Source organism: Amblyomma americanum, chromosome 8, assembly GCF_052857255.1.
Source record: "Amblyomma americanum isolate KBUSLIRL-KWMA chromosome 8, ASM5285725v1, whole genome shotgun sequence".
Taxonomy (NCBI): Eukaryota; Metazoa; Arthropoda; class Arachnida; order Ixodida; family Ixodidae; genus Amblyomma; species Amblyomma americanum.
Window position 1 is genome coordinate 24,615,518 of NC_135504.1, and position 14,634 is coordinate 24,630,151.

General features: G+C 48.9%; 1 long non-coding RNA gene across 1 annotated transcript; it reads right to left on the bottom strand.

Moving 5' to 3' along the window:
* Nucleotides 1-2,364: 2,364 nt before the first annotated feature.
* Nucleotides 2,365-5,337, bottom strand: LOC144100155 (uncharacterized). Its single transcript, XR_013307535.1, has 3 exons — nt 5,111-5,337; nt 4,036-4,056; nt 2,365-2,391 (listed from the first exon to the last, which is right to left on the bottom strand). It is a non-coding gene; the product is annotated as an uncharacterized LOC144100155 (long non-coding RNA).
* Between the last annotated feature and the right edge of the window lie 9,297 nt (nt 5,338-14,634).

The following is a 14,634-nucleotide window of genomic DNA, read 5'->3' on the forward strand; positions in this document are numbered from 1 at the left end:
AACCAAGTGCTTCCGCACGTCATACTCGGTTCGACGGCGTTAAAACTCTGTCAATTTTATTTGCGCACCCGTAATGTTTTTACGCGGAACTGCTTGTGTTTACAGGCATGAGCTTCAGCGCTCGGTCCAGGCCACACGTGATGAGCGTCACCTAACTGAGGCTACATACATAAAAGCTATAGGCACGGAACGGTTAGTAGCGAAACGCGTGCCCTTAATCGTTCGCACTGCGGCCTCGTGTTTGCAGCGGCCCAAGCGGCTGACGACAGGCGTTTTCAGGCGCGCAGTTGAAAAATTTCAGCACCGCGTGGCCACTGCAGGTAGCCTACATCAAAAAATCCTGCTTGTCGTCAATTGTGGCATCCTACTAAGAGAATACACTAATGGCGTCGGGACGTGGGCAAAGTTCCGGACTACTTACTCCTTAGTCGCTGTTCGGGAGGGAGAGAAAGTGGCCGTTTAGGTGACCGTTTAGGCTTAGCTCGTGCAAAAATTTCTGTAGGCCGTCTATAGACTGTGCATCGACTTTTGCCATATAAAGTCTATAGACTTTGTATGGACAAATACTATAGGCTAGTCCATAAGTAGACAATCTATAGATTTATGGCCATACACTTTTATAGAATTCTTCCATAGACGAGCTAATGACTTTAAATTAGACAAACGGAAATATCTATTAAGAGGCAATAGAGCCTATAAAAAATTCATAGACAGTCTATAGACAGTTTCTACAAAGGAAGCGGTGGGGAAAAAATACACATCCACGGCCAAAACTGGTCAGCCTACGTATTATGCTTTTACGCCCTGCCATGCTGTAAGAATTTAATGCACTGCGAACACACGAAAGCGGAGATCAATTCTTTAGTTACCAGGGTGTCTGATTTCATCCTTCTCTCAGAGAGGACACATAGCACTGCTAGTACACCTTTCCCAAACAGTCTCTTTTTTTTCGGTCAGAATCGCGAAACACGATCCGCACTTCCGATTAGTACAGCCCAATCCAGACAAGGGACCTACCAGAACGCCGTGACTAAGAGAAAGACATCACCGTATGCAGCACAATGCTCGCTCTTTGCCGTGCATAGGAAACGCATGTGGTGTGAGTGCTCGTGTGTGCAGTGCGCGTTCATGTCTAACATCTGCACAGGCCATCTGTGTGGTAATATAGTCTAAAATTTCGAAACATTTTTTTAAGTTCCACCGCAGGACTGCAAACCAACGTATAAGCCATACTAATCTTTCAATGCAAGCCGAGCTTAATTCGTTCATTGCCAGTGGGTCCTGTTAGTTCGTTAAGTTGGGTAACTGCGCGTTACACCGCCAGGTGTATGCGTCGCCTCCTATAGAGCTCTTTGAACGTTTTTACCAACAAAGCCGGCTCTCTAAGTAGCGCATAACAATGTCAAGGTTGGTTAGTTTTATGATGCACCCATCATACTCGCACATTCTTGACGAAGTAAAATTTTGATGCAGTGGGGCTTTGAAGGTTCGCGGGGATTACTTTCAACACTGGTACTGTAGAAGCTTGGGCAGGTTGGTGTGACATTGTCTTTCAGCAGCACAGGGGACAAAAAACAAAACAAGTGCACAGACACGGCGCCGTGTCTGTGCACTTGTCTCGTCCTTTGTCCCCTGCGCTGCTGAAAAACAATACTCTCAACACGTCACAGCTGCACAGGTGACGCTGATCTTGATGGTGACCATCATTTCTAAGGGACAAACGGACGCTGTTTGGATGCTAAGTTGCGATTGCAGAAGTGATATGATATTCTTGTAAGAGAATGCTGTGCACTGAATCCGACTAAAAATAAACAACTCCAAACAAAGCTTGGCTGCGATTTCGCAGCTATACTTACACGCTTCAGAGTCTTTGCGGGTTGATGTCGAAGATAGCATGAAAAGAAGTGAGCAGAGAGTGACGTTTAGTTCGCAACTGATACCTATAGTGAAACCTACTCAAATTCCTCAGTGCTGCGTAGAACGAGGTAACGAGTTCGAATCCTGTCACGAATTCTTCAGAAAAACGCTTAGCGCGGGCCGGAAGTACTTTTGAGAGGGCCTAGGTGACAGGTATTATGCGGAGCTGTCCACTCCCTTTAACATGCTGAAACCGCTCCGTAGTCAAACACAGCATCGTAGGCTGTAATATTTTCTCTTATGCAGTGCAAGAATGGGAACGTGATGGTGTGGTTTTCCAACGAGGTGAAAAAAAACTGAATAATAAGAAAGCATTACACTGCCTTTGTATTTGGAAAGGGTCACAATGTCCTTTGCTTCATCATAAAAAAAACGTTTATGTCCAGTCCCGTTAAAGTTAAAACTCTGAAGAATGCTGGAAGCACTACGATGGTCTTAAATGCTTACCTGTGGCGGGCTGCTCATATGCATCAACTGAAACACACAGACAAAGGCGTTGCATTCAATACTACCCTCGATTCATCACCAAAAGACTGCAGCTGGCAGCATTTAGCAGGAAATATACACACGTCGATAGAAAAGTGTCTCAAGCTCTGCAAGATGCCGCTGTGGGCTATACTGGCTACAAAAGCCTCATCAGATCCGCGACTTGATACCGATAAATATAAGCCGCGCTGTTGTAGTGGCTTCGATGTCCGCCTCCTGGTCCCAAGGCCGCTTAGTCGAGTTTTGGCCGGGGCGGCCGCATTACGTTGACAGAGAAACGGAGAAAATCAGGTGTGTTGTGCGATTTTATGAACGTGGAATAATCCCAGGTGGTATACGTTATTTCGGAGACGTCTAATATAACATCCCTCATAGCCCATGTGTCGGTTAGGGGAGGTGAATTCCACGTACCCACCCTTGATACCAACAATGGAGATCATACTTGACAGTGCGGACCTATTACAGTTTCAAATTCAAATTCAAATTCTTTATTTATCCTTGAAAACAAAATAAAAGTGTGTCCAGCACTGTTTGGACCCGTAGCCGTAGGCTACGGCTATAATACAGACACTTCGTGACATGCACAATAAAAACTTCGAAAAGTGGAGACAGAGATATATACAAAATACAAATGACAAAGGAATGCGCAACAAGGAACAGTCACGTTAATTTAAAAACATCGTGCATGCTAAATTACCATAACATATCGGATGCGAACAGCAGAGAAGTAATTTAACATATTGAATGCATGCGGTGAAAGAATTTTTTAGCTGTAGGTGCAAAAGTTTGAGCGTATTTTATTTCTTGTGGAAGAGTATACCATATCTGAACACCAATGAAAGAGAGCCGTCGTTCTCAATATACGTTGTGCGTGGGCGGCAGATTAAAGTTGCCTAATGCTACGTTCAATGCTACAATATTAAACCTAGATTTCACAAGAAGCCGGCAATATCGTATGAATGAAAATTGCGGGGCGTTAAATGAAGTAATCGGCAGTTCTACAAAATATGAAACGAGAAGTATCTATCAGTCTGTTGGCAAGGTACACAAGACGCTTAGCGTTAGACGAGGCTGCTACGAGGTGGGCTTGACAAAACAGATGGTTGGGCCGTCTTAACATTAGTCCCGTGACAGTGGACTGTAACCGCAAACTTCTTCCCAGGTATATGAAGCGGCAACGAATATTTTTGGGAAGGGTTTAATTGAGTGTGCGCAGAATAAATTATGAACTATGCTGCCATGTTATAGCGAGTCATCTGCATGACCAAGAAGGCTTCAAGCCGGTGAGCCGTCATCTCCCGAGTTTCCTCTAACACCGCGTACATATGCAACAGAGTAAATCTATTAGTTAACTGCTGTTTGCCGACAAAAAAAGTAAATCCAGACGAAGTGTTAAGGCGAAGAACAGGGCTGTATAAAACTCCGAAAGTGTTCTCAGCACATCAAGGAATAGCATACAGGACAGTGGCTTAGTTAGTACAATGATTTCTCCGAACAGGCAGCGGTCCTCGGTTCGATCCCCCGGACAGGACGAATTTGTTTCCAACTTCTAAGTTTCTCTGAAAGCTGTGCAGCCGAATCGACTGTTGTGGTGACAAATCGAAGCGTGGCTGGAGCGCAGTTTGTACTTACTTCCGCTGACTGCACCGAACTCTGAAACGATAAATGCAGACACTGAGAGAATAGAAACGTGTTGCGTGGTGTCTCCCGCAGAGTGCCGTCAGCAACACACACACACAAACACTCCCACACTCATCGGCCTCCACTGGGCGAAAAAGTCCGAGACGTGAAGCTGGCCGTACAAACTTCAGACGCAGTCTTTGAATGCTCGTACTAGCTATGTTCGACGCTGAACGTCACTGTTTGCGCTGGACTGGGTTCACGCCGAGATAAGTACGTGAGAACGCGCAGTCGAGGAGTTGGGGTGGCCCGACGCCTATGAGATGCCTCCGTACTAGCGCGAAGGTGGTAAGAATAGTCTTACGGTTGGAAGACGCCATTTTGTTTTTGAAGGATAAGCGTAGACCTCTGGCATGGGCAAGCACACCTTAAATTTTGTCGAAAATAAGATTTGCATGCCTGGTAGGTGTACTGGATATCCTCGTGGCTAGCACAACCGAAAAGCCAGCCTTTTTGGAATACTATTGCGGCCCATTTGAAAGTGAGCCAATGAAACAGTATGGCGTGGTTGTCATCGCCCTTAATGAGGATAGCCCGAAAAACAGAATGCCGGCAGTTTCCTCATGCTGGCTAGCTGTAGTCATGTGACGTGCACAAGAACAGGGCGACGGTAAGGAGGATGTATTTTTTGTTTTTGTTTTTATAAGTGAAAAACGAAAACAGGACCAATCAATATTTGTTTTCTCTGGGAATGTGTCGCCTTTAGGTAGCATTCTGAGATTCTTTATGTCAGGTTTGATTGCCGGGCTGCCGGCAGCTTTTTGTGCAGGGTATTCTGCCCGCAAAACAGCTGGAAAAAGAGAATTTCGGTAGTGTCGTTTCATTGGCTTTGTGTCCCGATGTGATCGGAATCCGCCAACGGGGTGCAACTGCCGACACCTTTCACTGCCGGCTATTTCGCCGTCTGCCAGCGCAATAGCCTCGTCCAAATGGTGAAGCTGAACAACGAGGATCCCTGCCGACGCCTCGCTTCGGGTTCATTTGTACGAGGATACAGTCATGCAGTCGGCTTACTGCCAGCGCTTACCTGCCATGGCTGCTTCGTTGCAGGGTAAGGAGCAGGGAAATAGGTGGCACCGGGTTGGTCGACGCGACAGAAGGGGCGGCCGTGGACAAGGTCGGTCTCGTCGTAAACGCCGCTGGCAAGGAGGCACAACAGGCTGGGGTGGAAACGAGCGTTCCGAGAGACTGGAGGAGACAGAAGCGTAGACCGTTGCGGCTGATGACGTCGCAGCTTTGGGTGAGCGCGGACAGGGCCCTAGGCTCGTGAGGAGCGATGCGCGAGGAACACGCCGCACGATAATTCGTCGTCGTTGTCACCTTCTTCCTTGCGATCATCGCTCTGAGAAAATGGGTGTTGTTCTTTTCTTGTGTTGGTTGGTTGGTAACAACTTTATTTAAAATTCCTGCAGAGCTTTCGCCGGCGGGGCCTTAGGTCTCCCACGTGGGGACGTCGAGGTGTTGCCTCGCCGTCTCCTCGCGGGCCTGCTGGACGGCCCAGAGTTGGTCACCGAGGCTGAGGCTGCGCAAGGCAGCGGCCCACCGCGGCGGGAAGGTTCCGGTGTTAGATCCGTCATGGTTTTTGCTACAGTCCCAGAGCATGTGGGGTAAAGTTTCTATAGCAGTGTGGCAGACCTTGCATATATTTGTCGGGTATGTTCCGGGGTAGAGTCGGTGGTATTGTGCCGGGTTGGGGTACGTGAGCGTCTGTAGTTGTCTGAGGGGGACCGCGTGTGCCCTGTCCAGCTTGTCGTTGGTGTGCAGACGGATTTTTTAATGCTGCCGCTACTTTATGGAGCGCATGGCCTATTAGGACTGAAGAACGTACTACACGCCGAAGGACGTTTTACAAGGACTGAAAGACGCCGTTATATTTTTAACGTGCAGCACCTAAGTTTGTGGCATGGCGCCACCAAAGACGAGATTACTTTTGAAAGCAATTTAAATGCATTAACAAATGCCTTTTGAAACCAGGCAAAACAAAATAAATGACATTTACTGTTACTTCTCACAGAAACAAGAACATTAGATTAGAATTGCTTTCGAAAAGTAATAGAGAGACTTTTAAATTGCATTCTTTTTTCATTCATACAAAGAATCAAAGAACACAGAGTAAAATAGCAACGCAGCAATATCTCTCTAAATGCGACGCACAGAAAATTTGGTGCTCGAGGCAAATTCGACTCTAGCCAATGCCCCCTAGGGGGCATTGCTCTGGCCAGCATCTTCCCAACTTTTTTCTTTCCTAAACAGTCAGCCACTGCAAACATAACTCCCACTTGTTTCCAGCAATTGTTCGAATGCATGGTGGTTACCCTTCTCCTGTGGTGGCTAGACATATATATCACTAGATCACTTATCCTTCATGATTCTGACCGGTGGCCGGTTAGCCCGGTCCATTCTCGGCATCGATGTTCAAATGACATATACGTCCAACTCAATCACGCGGCCCTCGTTGATGTAATACACTGCATTCACTTACCTGCCCACATCTGCCACTTTATTCGCACCTGTCCTTGCGTCTCGATAATTCACCGTCTCCATTAACAAAGAAATTCCAGATCCTTTCGGCCACATTATGTAGCACACCAAGCGTCGGTGCTAGACTTCCTGCTTTTCAGCGTTAACCTCCTGCCCTTTTCCATGACGCTTGGGCTGTATATCTGACTTGCACACACTCACTGATGGGAACAACATTTCAGTCTGTTTCATCAACTCATCCACAAACATACATGTGCAGTTTTCTGCTTGTTCTGACAAACATAGATTAATGATGTTATTGTAGGACTCGCGCCGTCGTCTCAAAAGACGACTTTACATCCCGTCGCCGTGTTCGTTGTTGCCATGCGTATAGCACAATCTTTAACGTACTTTTTTTTTTTTGCACGGAAGCAGAATTGCGGTCCTCAGCTCACGCGCAAGTCCCCTGCCTTGAGCTGTATGATTCCGGCTCGCCAGCCCTTGGCTTTGCACAGGACGACAGAAGGTGTCCCAGATGCTGCACCTCACACGCCGAATTTCTCAAAAGCCAGGTGGCGCCATATTCTTCGTCGCACGCCACATCATACGTTCTGTTTTGCAGCTAAAATTCAAATACGAAGCCCAATTCTATCCCACGACACGCGCAGTGGGGGATCACTTGCCATTAATTACTACCAGTCACGCCCTCCGCAACAAACCGCAATGAAAAACACTTGTCGAAATGATCTACCACCGCCGCCAACCTATTCCATCCTATCCCTGAAGCCGCAAACTCTTGCAAGGTATATGGCGGAAGACGGCTCTGTGTCGCTAGTAGATTCATGCCCTCAACGAGCATCGTGGCTTTGTGAGAAAGTTACGGACAATACAGATATGATCCTTTGGCCACCTTCTGCCTGCTATCCTTTATTTCCGCTGCCCCAGCTCAGGTGCTTCAGTATCGATGGGAGATGCCGGGGCTAGCAAAAATCTTTTCCTTCCTTTTTACTATTATTTTTATAAAACCACTACCACCACCATTTCCTTAGTGGCCTAGTGTTGTGGAGGATGGGGCCTCCTCTCCGAGCGATAACTCTCTCGGGCGTCATATGGCATATGTCCAGGTTAATGTGACTGAAGGTCACATGACACACGGCTGCCGCTATATGTGCACAGAATTAGTAACCTCCTCAGACGATTGGCCTTCTGGCCGCAGACACAGTCGGGGCTATTGGCCATTCGCGACACGTGATCTGTCCTTTTTCCGCTTCTTTTGTCCGCTAGAAGCCACAATATGACATCCTGACAGAATCCTTAGCTTCATCCGCATTGTGCGGCATGTTCAAAACTCCACTTTTTTTTTTTCACAGGTGATTCAGGGCATACTTGACAAATTTTCCGTCGTAGTACGGGAAGGATTCATCCATCTAAATTCCAAAATTATGGAGCCTTTCTTAAATATGTACAGCCAGATCTGTTTGCTTTTAACTCATCCGGCAGGGCTCTCTAACGCATTTGGAAGTCTTAAGTTAGCGAGGGCTGAGGTCGCGAGATGCTCCCACCTTTAAAATATTAAAATTATTGCGGATGAAAGCAAGCCACGCAGCGGGCCCAGAAGAAAGTTCCTTGGGCTGTATACCTTTTACAAAGGCTATACCCCACATAATCATTGGTCGATGGAGCAAGCCGCAACTGAACCCCTTTAATCGGCCCCAACCTCTCCTGAGGCAAGACACCTCGAATAAAAAAAAATGGTTGCTGTTCAGCTCAGCTAAGCGTGGTTTAGCGGAATCGTCCCGACGACGTAAACGGCTCCGGCTGACTCCCTCCGTCTATGGCGGGAACTGCAATGCGAATGCCGCGAGAGGGCGCCGGCTCCTTTTTCCAGCAAATGGCGAGTCACGTGGTTAGTCACGTGGCCGCAGCTGCCAAGGCGGCGGTCGGCGCGCTGTTGCAGCTGCAGTGAGTGGCGTGGTATGTCATGTGGCTGCCACACCTCTACCGCTCCTCCACTTGAAGGTCGAATTGCGGCGCCGATGACCTAGGCTTGACTAGGCCAGTAAAGTTTTCACTTTAAATGAAAACATTCCCCCACGTTACGCGAGCACTTCTCCCAAGGCGTGGCCCCGACCTCCCTGGTGGCCTTGAGCTCAGAGCAGAGCTCTTGCTTTGAAGATTACGCCTCCGAATCGCCCTCAGCCCTGCCGTACACCAGTCGAGGCTACCACAGTTGCGTGCCCCTTTCGGCGACTCCGACCCTCTCTTCAGTTCCACCCCTGTCTGCGGGGTCAACTCGGAACCGTTGGTGCGGGCCTGCCTCTCTCTGCACGCCCTCAGACACGAACACTGGCTCCGATGTGGACCGCTTCCAGCGAGGTTGACCACCAGGTGTTGAGCATTGGTTCCCTGGGCCCACGCCGCACCTGACTGGACTTCCTTCGCAAATCTGGCGTGTATAAATAGCTGCATAACACTACTTTATGCTAAAGACATGCTGTCGCAAAAAAATTCGAGGCGCACTTAAGCTTCACCTGAAGGGTATGACGCGATCGTATTAATGGGTGCCTTCCGTGGCTGTGGTGCATCTCAGTGTGCAGACAGGGACAGTGTTGTTTATTTTTCCTAAACTTATTGTTTCATTTTTGCTTTTATTTTCATTTACGCACTACACACAAAGCCTCCGTTTAAAGGGACTATGCAATAAATTAATTGAGATTACACAAAGCAGACGAGAGATAGGCATTGCATCACTCGTCACCCCAACGCAAGGATTTCTAAGCTAGCATCAATAACAACGAAGATATAGACGATTGAAAATTACGCTCCTCCTCTCCCCCCTCAAACTCGTACACGCGGGGCACCAGACAAAAATAAAGAAAACAGGTCTGGGACTGGGCCCCGCATTTGAATACGTCATCAGATGACGTTCGCTTTGCAACTTCCGGTTGTCGCTCCTAGCCCCCCAGCAGCAGCGTCGGCGGCGTGGCGGCATCTCTCCGGTCTCTGCGCCTTCCTGGATTGCGGCGCGCGTCGGGTTTCTTTGCTTGTCGTCTGTTGCAGTTAGCAGTAATAAACCCGGACCTCGAGGTGCGACTGCTCGCTCTTACGGCCGTGACGGGCATCGAGCCCTATGTGTGCCCACGAAGAGCCCTGCGAGTGGCTCCGGAACTCCCGACAGAAGGAGGCGGCAGAGGAAAATTTAAACCATGCGCGAAGGCAATGCCCTGGCCCGCGCTTGCCCGAGAAGGTCGCGCGGCGGCACGAGCAGACGATTTTCACGGCTACCAGAAGTGTGCCCGTGACGTCGTGGCTGCCGTGGCTCCAGCAAATGACAGCGTATAGTAGCCTGGCGACGTCATGGTACAGTGACGTCTTTCTTCCACGATTTTAGTTCCAAAATCGGTCACTACGAGCACACCAATCGGCCCGCGAATTTTGATAAACACGGTTTTTTTAATTTATAATAAATTGCCCGCTCATTTCCGAAGACATGCTTGGTGTGAATGCTCATTAGTATCATTTCTAAACATAGAAAACATTTACAAGCGACTTTGAATTCTTTGCATAGTCCCTTTAACAAATTCGAAAGACGTTTCTCAATGGTGCAGAGGTACCGCGCCCACTTCGCAGTCCAAGGGGCAGCTGTCCGAGTCCCGTCTTAACCATTTTACTTTTCAGCGCAGTTGCTTTTCTTTATTCAAGGACACTACGTAATGGTGGCGAAGCCGCGTCGTTGCCCTGCCTGTCGACCAATGAGGAATTGTGTAGTGACGTCATCCCTGTGGTACAGCGCGATCGTTGTGGGGTGTTTGAATTGCCCGCTTGAGATCACGTGGTTTTGACGCCACGACCCTCTCGACCAATCCCGATTTTCTGGACACGCCATCGCTAACACCTACGGAAATTTCTCCGCTGGACGGGTTCCTTACTGCTTTCGCGGTAAGAAAGAGCAATGACAGCAGGAGCAGAGCCAGGCGATCGTCGCTTTCATTAGGCTCAGGACAGAAAAGAGCAGTGAACCCAGCGCAGGTTATTTTTTGCTCCGGCGGCCCCAGGAATCGGCACCGCGGCCGCCCGCGCTCGGAGGAAATATGCAAACCGTCCCACCATGAGCAGCGCCGCAGAGCCCGTGCAAAGGCACGCCACCCAGAGTATGGCTCCGATCGCCTGACGCCGTGTGGGTGGACGCTGCCTGCACGGGTGATGAAGCGACCGCAGCAGTGGTGAACTCTTTATCCGCGCTCCTCACACTACCTCTCCAACCAGAGGCTGCAGAGGAAGCCACTGTTGCAAATGCCATCACCCGCACGGAATCCCGGTATTTTTAACAGACACTAAACATTTGAAAATTGAAAACTGGTTTTGAGGAAAGGAAATGGCGCAGTAACTGTCTCAGATATCTCGGTGGACACCTGAACCGCGCCATAAAGGAAGAAACAAAGGAGGGAGTGAAAGGAGAAAGGAACAAAGAGATGCCATTGTGGAGGTGTCCCGTATAATTTCGACCACCTGGGGATCTTTATGCGCACTGACATCGCACAATAAACGGGCGCCTTTTGCGTTTCGCCTCCATAGAAACGCGGCCACTACTGCGATTCTGACTTTTACGTGAATGAGAGTCCATGTCCCTGCTGTTAGCATACTGGGATCGCCCGATGCACCCCCACCCCGCCAAGAGGAGCTCATATGGGTGCCTGCGCACTCCGGGAATACCGGAAACGAGGCCTCCAACCTTTTAGCCCGAGGTTCCTTGAACCGGGTGCAGGTGGCCACGGATCGGGGATTCACGAAAGAGTGCTGGCACTCATTCAGCTAGCTGACGCAGGCCTACAGAGCCTCGCGCCAGTTCTACCGCCCACCAGACCGCTCCCTAAATAACACGCATCTCTCTGGCGGGGACAACAAACACACAGCCTTCTGTGACCCCTATCCCACTGTCATCCCTCCTTCCACAGTCCTGACTGCACCCTATGCCAATAACTTTTCGCCTCTTCCCTACAGGTCCTCCCCGCGGGGCCTAGAGCGCCTTAAGACCTCGGAGGACCCGGTCAGCCACAGTCGTTGACCTTTGGAACACAAACACTCGAGTGCAGTGGGGTCGTGCGGGGACTCAGGGGCATAATAATAATAATTGGTGTTGGGGGGAAAGGAAATGGCGCAGTATCTGTCTCATATATCGTTGGACACCAGAACCGCTGCAGTGGAGGGCTCCAGAATAATTTCTACCACCTGGGGATCTTTAACGTGCACTGACATCGCACAGCACGCGGGCGCCTTAGCGTTTTTCCTCCATAAAAAACGCAGCCGCCGCGGTCACACAGGGGCATGGCCCGAATTGCTTCGCAGGATAAAGTATTGTCTCTCTCTTAATCAAATGTACTTGTCGTTGGAGGCAACGTAACTCGAAACATCGGTTGGAGAGGCTGACTGCAATGGAAACCGGGTAATCTATGCGCAGGTGCCTGAAAGCCATTCTAGAAAACGCGCTATGGGGCTCCGGCTCAGTTTGCAACTTATTGATCGCTATTCGCCTAATCCCGTGAGATACTGTCTAATATGCATTGTGTACATTTCGTTGCTCAAAACGCGAATATATTTTATCTTGAATTGCCCTAGTAAAGTTTACTAAGATGAATTTCGAATTTTGTGGACCTTAAAGTCGTGGTAGCTGTCTCCCTTCTCGGTGGACACCTCAAACGCGTTGAGGGGAGAGACAAAGTGATTGAGCTATCAGCGAAATTAAGCGCAAGGTAGCCGACATGAAGAAGCCTGATATGGAGAGAATCGAGCATGCCCGCTGGTCCTTCAAGGTAACGGAGTGGACTCCAAGAGAAGGCAAGCGAAGCAGAGGGGTGGTGCCGCCTGTTATAATTTTATTCCATTACGTAACCAAACATGGAAACGAAAGGTATACGATGTCGTTGCTATGGAAGCCGCCATCGTGGATTTAATCCATGTAATCAGCATAAAGCCTGTTTCACATGCAAGCGAACCGCTCGCGAATTCCGCCGCCGCGGCGAATACACCCTCTCTCAAGCGGCGGAGGAAGCTCCAGTGGCTGGAGCGGCGAGGTTCGGGCAAGTTGAAAATTCTTGCGCCGGTGACGCGGCAGCACCGCATCTCAACCAATGACGGCCCGGCGTTGCCACGCGAGTTTGTACGCCGCACGTAAGAACTTTTGTTTAAAAAAAGAAATTGTATAAAGTGCCGTAATATGCTTAAAAAGCAAGAATTATATTTATTTAAATAAATTGTGAAAAGAAATGCCAAAATAATGTTTTTATATCATACGCTTTTTTGTGTTTGCAGGTCACCAAAACCGATTGCAAGCGCATATCTTTTGCAAGCATTATTGGTTTTCGCAGCGGTGGGAAACGCGCAGCGGCGATGCACGTGAAACGAAAGCTCGCGAACCGCTTCGCAGCGCCGCGCCGCTGTTCGCTCTGTTCGCTAATTCGCTTGCATGTGAACCGCCTTTAACTCGGAGGCTAGAAACGTCACCCGCAGAGCTAATAATAATAATAATAATAATAATAATAATAATATTAATAATAATAATAATAATAATAATAATTGGTTTTCGGAGAAAGGAAATGGCGCAGTATCTGTCTCATATATCGTTGGACACCTGAACCGCGCCGTAAGGGAAGGGATAAAGGAGGAAGCGAAAGAAGAAGGGGAGAAGAGGTGCCGTAGTGGAGGGCTCAGGAATAATTTCGACCACCTGGGGATCTTTAACGTGCACTGACATCGTACAGCACACGGGCGCCTTAGCGTTTTTCCTCCATAAAACGCAGCCGCCGCGGTCGGGTTATAACGCTGTAAATTATTAAATTGGCCATTGGGGAAAGGAAATGGCGCTGCATCTGTCTCACATCGGGGCACACACCTGAACCGTGCTGTAAGGGAAGGAATAAAGGAGGCACTGAAAGAAGATAGGAAGAAAGAGGTGCTGTACTGGAGGTCCAACGATATATGAGAAAGACACTGCGCCATTTCCATTCCCTAAAAAACAATTAATGAAGAAAAAAGGAAATAGAGGTGCCTTACTGGAGGGCTCCAGAAAAATTTTGACCACCTGAGGATCTTTAACGTGCACTGACCTCGCACAGCACATGGGCGCCCTTAGCGTTTCGCCTCCGGTGAAACGCCTCCGCCGCGGGCGAGATCGAACTCGGGAACTCCGAATCAGTAGCCGGGCGCCCTAACCACTGAGCCACCGCGGCGGATTTGCAGTGCCTGCAGTCGACCACCGGCCTGGTGTGTAAGCTTTGAGAGCAGGTAGTTGTACCGATCTTAAAAGCAATTACTCTATTTACATGACTAAATCGACTCGAATGTAAGTTCGGTAGCCGATAGCCGGATCGGTAGCCGATAGCCCTAACTATACTAAGCCACCGCGGCGGGTCGCTGTCAAAGAACAGAGAAACTACTGGAAATGCTAGTCATGTTATCTACCTATGAGGCTGCTACAAACAACGATAACATTGAAGGAGTAGCACACATACGTATGCGCAGAGCCAGCCGTATACTGGTTGAGGAAGTATGAAAATTGCTGAAACCAATGAGGCAGCATGACGTGTACTACGTCGACGCCTGCAGCGGAATACGAAACGCGATCCATGCGCCTCGGTTACTGAAGCCGAAACTCAATAAAAGTATGAACAGTAGACCTTTAGGTTCCGTTCGAATTGCGGTAAGCTGACAGTCGCGCTAGCTGACCCTCAAAAGCACGAGAACGGGAGAATCTAGACGGCTGTCGAGATGACTCGGTGACAGCGCGCGTAAAACTATTTAAATCCAGCTCGTCTGCGATGGATTGCGTAACATGTTGATTCTTAGCAAGAAGCATACGTCGATGAAATTACCCGGTGTCGAGAGCCGTGAACGCGTTGATCACCGCTCGTAGGAAGAACAAAGGCTCAGCTGAATACGTTGTCTTCAGCTAGCCACTAGCCACTATTAACCTAGCCACTAGTAACTGTACTAGCAACCAGCTTATCGTTTGGATAGTGGTAAAACACTGCAGAACCAGTATAGGGTAGTCTGCAACCGATGGGAAGCGATAGGAAGGGGAGATATATGTAATCT